General features: G+C 40.8%; 1 long non-coding RNA gene across 2 annotated transcripts in view; it reads right to left on the bottom strand.

The window, feature by feature from the left end:
- LOC103389555 (uncharacterized) overlaps positions 1-1,586 on the bottom strand; it is an 8,193-nt gene extending 6,607 nt beyond the window's left edge. Inside the window, exons 1-2 of one of the 2 annotated variants that reach the window (XR_003051854.1) lie at positions 1,211-1,586; positions 934-1,007 (exon numbers count right to left, since the gene is read on the bottom strand). This is a non-coding gene — a long non-coding RNA (uncharacterized LOC103389555). The remainder of the gene's footprint in view (positions 1-933; positions 1,008-1,210) is intronic. The other variant, XR_003051855.1, reaches the window with a different exon arrangement.
- Between the last annotated feature and the right edge of the window lie 5,559 nt (positions 1,587-7,145).

Here is a 7,145-nt window from a genome sequence, read left to right as displayed (position 1 = left end):
GTCGGTGCAGGGGGCGGGGGGGGCGGGGGGGGCAGACACACACCCACAATACATTTACAATCACTGGAAAAGCCCCGCTGCTGTACACACAGGTTAAAAAAGAAAAAAAAAAAAAAAGAGATGAGACCAAAAAGACGTGTCTAGAGTCCTCACCGTAACCAACCTGCCACCGCTAACGCTAATTAAGCTTTATGAAAAAAAAGCAACACAGCTATTGGATACAGTGGCTTTTCTCACAAAGACAGGAATCCCTCTGTAGGCAAACATCACTCCAGGATTAAAGCAGACACAGGTAGGTGGAGGGCCAGGCACCCCCCACCTCCACTCCCCCCTCTGTGCACTGATTGCCTGCATCAAAGTGCTCAGTGTCAAGGGTTGAAACACCAAAGATTTCTCTTTTCTCTGTATGTCTGCATCAGGAACATCTGACATATTTCCTGCTCCTCTTGTTTAATGTGGCAAAAAAAACCCAACTTAACTTTCACAGGCCTCAGTTCGACAAATAGACATAAAACCTGCATCTGAAGTGCAGCAGGAACATCACGTAATACCACAGATTTTCATACTTCTGAAGTCAGTACTGCTTTCTTCACACAGACTGACAATCTGACACCTTACAATGTCTAACCCTTTAGGCTGATCTTCAGCTGTGACAGTCAGAGTTCTTAAAGATAGTATACTAGTGGGTACTGTTGCCTCATTCAGGACTTTTAAAACACAATGCAGGGGTTTAAGGGCTATAAGCAACAGTGTGCCCAATAGGTAAATTGCAATCTACTAGGAGATCACAAAGGGAGGGCTGGTAGGTCAGAAATAAAAAAACAAATAAACCATATACCTTGCATACATCTATCCTGCATTTATTATTGTGGAAAAAAAAATCCTCAAAAAAAAAAAAAAAAAAAATTGAACAACAGAGCGTGTTAGACTTACCCAGGTGACACGGCTCATCTAAATCATAGCAGGCTGCAGTCTTAAAGAAGCGCTGAGTAATGTGAGCTGGTTTTCTAAGGAGGAATAAAACAGACAACTGTTAATTTTCTCAGCACTGACACAATTACAGAACACAACGGTGAGCCGCATCATGCAACAATCTCAAAATAGTGCAGTGCAGGTTGTTCTGGTGGAGAGCTGTTAGCATGTAACATGAAGAGGTGAAGAATCTAGAACAGTGATGAGAAAACACCTAAAAAGGCAAAACTACACACACCCTGTTCTCTGAGTACACAGGGCGGTCGAAATCCAAAAATCTACCAAGCAGAGAACAAGAGGATCAATTACTGCAGATCATCACCACAGGTATGTCACTACGACAACGAGTTCTAGTTACCACATGGTCAGAGGAGAAGTTCCAGCTCTGAGTACCTGACGACCTGGCCTCTAAACACTCCTGAGCTGATGAGGAGATCCTGGTCAGGTGTGCAGAGCTCATCAGCTCAACTCAGAGCTGCTGTGGAGAAATGTTGATGCCACACACACACCGGACACACACACACCCCACCCATGCTAGGACATAGAAAGTCCTGAGAAACCACAACATTATTAAAACACTTCAACGAAGATGATGTCACCGGGTCCTGCTCTGATCCTACAAGTTTGGAATTTTTAGTTAATGATAACGCATTGCCTAATTGCACATAATCAACGCTAATGTACTTCTTTTCTTCACACCTTTCATGTACTTTATTTTCTGGACTATAAGTCGCTCCGCAGTGTAAGTCGCACCAGCCAAAAAATGCATTATGAAGAAAAGAATATATATATAAGTCGAACCAATGCCCGTTAGAGGCTGTCAGTGTGAAAATAACAAACATGTCAATTTTCAGTGGTATAGCAGTAGTAGATACTGATACACAGGCCTAGAGTGCCCTCTAGTGGCTGTCAGTGTGAAAAATAACAAAAGTGAAATTAAATATTTTAATATATAACTTGCACCTGAGTACCTAAGTCACAAACCCAGCCAAAGGATGAAAAAAAGTGCAACATATAGTCTGGAAAATACAGTAATTTATATTGTCAGACATATCATTTGAAGTGAACCACAGAGTTGTATGTTCCATATGAAAACATATTGTCATAGTTTTTCCCCAACAATTAAGATTGTTCTAGAACAAACCCGGTTCTTCAATGAGTTTAACGATTTTACCAACCATGTTCAATCTGTGCACACGTCAAAAAAAAAAAAAAAAAATCTATTCCCAAACAGTATGTGACACATGACTGAACGCAATTTTTTTCCATTAGAAGCCCTCAGGCTTTGTTAACAGCTCAGCAAAAAGGCAAATGGTGCGTGATGGAGGGTGTGTCAGCCCCCTTCACCCTGCACCAATCCTGTCATTGTCATCACCGTCGTCTGGCTTTGAAGAGCAATTGACTGTGAACGTTCAACAGTCGAAAAGTATCGTGGTAATTGGAGCAATTGTGTCCAGGCCTGGTTGTGGAACATAAAGGCAGGATGAAAATGGTGAAGAGGCTGAAGAAGGACACATCTATGGTATAAAATAACTTTTTTGGGCCACTTCAGCTAACTTATTTCAAACTTAAGCTTTTTAGGGATTCTTTTGACGAATTGTATCTAGTTATGTGTTGTTGTTTTTCATCGATTCATTTGCTAATGTCATATTTCCTTGAAATATTTCCTAATCAATAAGAAATATTCTTCTATTGAGTCTCCGGTCTCTTTGGGGACATGAGTTTCCCGCCCCTGCCATTCGATCAAAACCAAGGTCGGCGAGCAACAGTCGGTACAGGGTCATGGGCTTTGGGTGGTTTCCTTTGTGGTATCTGTGCACACATCTGCCTTACATGCAGACTGTCCTGGGTACAAGGAACCACAGGAACCAAATGCTGTCACTTAAAGACAAATAAATGATTGATTTAAATGTATTTTGGACATGTTTCCTTTTCTAAATCCTTGCTAATTTTGGACTAATTTGGTATCTAACTGAGAAATGGACTGCTGTTGCCAAAATTTCTCCAAATCTATTCATAAACCAATAAAAATTACAATTAAACCAGCAGACAGGAAGATATTTAGATTTTTGTGCAGAGATGTAATAAAAAAAAATCACACATTTTTATTTATTTTCCTGAGACATTTGGACCATCTCACCGTGCCTTTAAATAGTGACTTTAATAGAAAGTGTAAAGTGCCCGTTGTAAAGCTGTCACTTTTATCCTCTTTGCAATTTACGACTATATGTCTGCTGTGAAGCAACACTAAATGTCAGTTATTTATGCGTGTTGATTGACACACAGTTTCTCACGTTGGGGAAGTGTGAGGCTGATGAGAAAGAAACATTAGTTAGTGGTAAAAATGAATCAAAATGATCCAGTTCAAATTCCCCCGTGATAATCAGGCTGATTAACTAGTGCAGCCAACCAGCACCTCTACTGGACCTGGTGGTTCTGTCTTTATGGGACAGAGGCACGAATTGGTACTCTGTAAATACTTAACAGAGTGGAAAACCGACCCAGTACATGCTGGTAATGTGAAGTATACAAAGCTGAGAGTGAAGCTCCAAACAGTTGAAGCAGCGAGGTGGAGGGTGATAGCAGGGTTAGCCAAGACCAGCAAGACTGCCGGTTGTGTAGGTGGCATCTATAGAAGAAATATCAAATGTATAACACATCTAACCTGTCTGTTCCAGATTATTATGAAACAAGATGCGTACGCAGCAAAGATTGTTCTCCAGCCAACCAAAAACACAGCCAAAAGACAACGTAAGAATAAATTTGTTAAGAAAGCAGCAAGGTTTTAGATACCGCAATTATGAAAACATCGGTTTATTACCTCAATATTCAATATCTAAAGAGTTTAGTTGAAAGCAACTGGACTTCGTCTTGGAGTTTGAAATACATTTAGTTCCTCAACTAAGGAAGTTCCCAGTTTTCAGTTCTTCTTCAAGAAGAAGTCCAGTTGCTCACAACTAAAGTCTTTGGATAACATGACCTGGAGGAATGAGAATCTTCACAAAAATACAAGTGTACAATACAATATTCTAACACACTAAACCACTGTACCTTTAAAAACAATCTATGAAGATTTGTGGTGGCTCAGTGGTTAAAGAAGCGGACTTGGGGGCAGAAGGCTTCAGGATCGAGTCTCTGACCATGGCACCGTCCCCACACACTGCTCCCTGGTCCTTAAAGCTGACCACTGTTCACTTTGGTGATGGGTTAAAAGCAGAGGTCACATTTGGTTGTGTGCAGTGGTGAGCTGTGTCACAATGACAAGGAGTTCACTTTCCTTCCTTCCTTAACTGCAGAACGCTGTGTGGCATCAGCCTGCTGGAAAAAATATGGCCTTTCTTTAGTTTGTATTACAGTCAGTTAGATAATTGTTAGTTAATTGGACATGAGGTGAGTGTGTACTGTACACTGACGTTAACTGCAGCAAATGATGAATTTTCAGCCTTGGTGAGTCCCTTTGATCAGTCTGACTCAGCACCATACTCGGGTGCAGTTCCACTGAAATGGTATGAATATTAATCACCTGTGTGCACATGTGGTACATTATTAAACAGGATCACAGCCAGATGTGTCACGGTGTTATCATGATTTGCCCCGGCTGCTCTGTAGGTTGTTAAAGTAGGATGTGAAAAGGACCAAATCCATTTTACTTCTCCTTACTCTACATTAGACCCATATTTTCCCTCTCACTGAGGCAATCACTCTTCATCACTAAGTTGATAATAATAACTAATAACTAGCTTTATTAGCTGCGCTAACATACTGATTGTGCATTCATGCCTTGGCCGGGGATCCCGGTGAACACAAGTCACATTATTCTAATCAAGTGCAGTTGTGACATGACAGCAGAGACGTTAGCCCCTGTGGTGGAACATGGGTATGATTTATGTCTGCTATCTTTAACCACATTACAGAAGCAACATAATGGACACCGTCAGAATGTTATTGCACATTAGTCAGGATCATTCTCATCATATTAGAATGTAAATATGCCGGTGGACATGTAAAAGTGAGACATGTTTGAGGTCTACAGAGATAAGTGTGCATTTGTATAAACAGGAGAAGAGTCCTGTAGCTAACAGGCTAACACGACAACAAAACTATATTCTCTTAGAAGGACTAAAATAAATCAGACAAAGAAAAATGATTCTGCTCATTTGGCAATTCAAATGTGGGCCACAAACTTCAACCAAACTGTCCGTCTTTGGCCATAATGTGGGCCAGAACATCATGCCGGCCAAGATTTGAACAACATTTGGCTGAGATCATAAAGCACTATCCCAACCGTGAGCCTCAGACTTCAACCCAATCATCCATGACAAGGGAGAAATTAGGTTATACAATACAGAATGAATCAAATAAATAATTATGGAAGATGATCATTTGAGTAAAAAAGTATAAATAATCTAAAGTAAAACTAAAATACTGTATATTCTTATAGAGACAACGGTTTGGTTAAAATCCATTTTTTTTACACTAATAAAAGACACAAAGTGCCACACAAACAATACCTGAGCTGACATTACTTCTTTGAAATTGACCTCTCTGAGTGACTTCACCTAGTGATTCCTAGAGGAAGCCAGGGGGCGTTAAAGGAAGCTTAAAAAATTGGGCGGAAGATAAAAAAAAAAAAAGAAAAAATATTTTTTTTATTTTACTTTTGTTCGATAACCAATTGTCCTGAACCAAATAAGCCATAATCATCAAATTACCAATTTTCTGAAGGTACACGAACGCACCTTGCTGCTTCGTCATGATGACATCATAATCTTTGTAGACCTGGTAGTTATCAAAAAATAAAAAAAAAATAGATCATACAAAACATGAGATCACTAATATGATTTGAGTTTGAATTTCTACATTTATTTATCGACTTGTTATTAATCTCAGCCAACTCTCCAGGTGTCAGTAGCCCTGTGGGCCTCATGTGCACGGCTGTGTGGATACAACAGTCCATCAAGGTGACGCACTGCAATTAAACAGCCCTGGTGTGTTGGCAGTGAGTTGTCATCGCCCTGCTTTGTCACTGATGCACTGGGCAGCGGTAAGTGTAATTGCTACAGGCTTCCAGGATAAGGTTGAGCTCTCGTCTCTCTGTAGTATTGGAAAAAGCTCGGCTGTGAGATCGGCTATAAAGGACACTTGTAATACATTGACGAATGGGGCTACAACAGCTGCCAAATTAACAGTGACCTCGCTCTCTCTGCTGTCTGGCGTGGGAGATAAAGTACAGAGTCCTGTCGGGAGGTGTGCTTAATGTTCAAGGTAATCGCTCTGTTATGTGAGTTCAATTTTATAAAAGGCAGTAAGCATCAATTAAACTTCTGAAAAGCATCATTCTTGAACCTGTGAACCAAGCTCTTAGAGCTAATGTACGGTTTTGGAGACGTACAGATGTAAATGACAGGTAACTGTGAAACTAATGCTCTGCGGCAGACCTCCCCTCTGTGTTGCTGTTGGCTGTGCTTACTTAGTAAAAAGAGCCTCGTTCATAAACAGTGTTTACTAGGAGCAGAGGCCATTAATATTAATGGCGGCAACTTCATAAGGCTCATATTCTGGCACTGGACACTTTTCTATGATGTTCGACTAAAATCAAAGCAGCGCAGCATTTCCACAGAGCTGTGCTGCGAAAGATGCTGAAAGTAGCATAAGTAAACAAGAAGGAAAACTGCCCTGTACTCAGATTCACACATGTAAGGGAGGTTTTCCAGTGGAGGCTGTCATGTCGACCTTTTGATGCGGCCGGAGTTCATCTGCAAGTCTTTTTGAGCATGAAAGTGTGGTTGCAGATTCTGGCCTCCAGAGCATCTATTATAACGGTGACCTCAGGAAGTCTGGTCAAAGTTAGTGCGCCGTAACTTGAGAGCTTCAATTAAAGACTCCATCTGTGCAACTTTATTAGCGAAGCTGTTCACTGGAGCACGTGAACGCTGGCTTTCATTTTTCAGCCCCGTGTACGTGAACCAGAGCAGCAGCTCGTTGATCAAACTCCAGATCCACGTCCTGAGAGCTGGACTCGTCCCTCAGAGGACAGTACGTCTCTGAGAGGCAGCGTCTCAGCACTTGGAACAGTGTTCCAAGTTGAAATATATATATATAAATGTATATATATATGACTTTTTACATTTAAATACAGTTGATTGATTTGAAAATCAGATGAGTTTTCCAGT

The sequence above is a fragment of the Cynoglossus semilaevis genome, chromosome 14 (genome assembly GCF_000523025.1).
Source record: "Cynoglossus semilaevis isolate Cse_v1.0 chromosome 14, Cse_v1.0, whole genome shotgun sequence".
Classification (NCBI taxonomy): domain Eukaryota; kingdom Metazoa; phylum Chordata; class Actinopteri; order Pleuronectiformes; family Cynoglossidae; genus Cynoglossus; species Cynoglossus semilaevis.
Note: the sequence above shows the minus strand (reverse complement) of the source record. Positions and strands in the feature narration are given on the sequence as shown.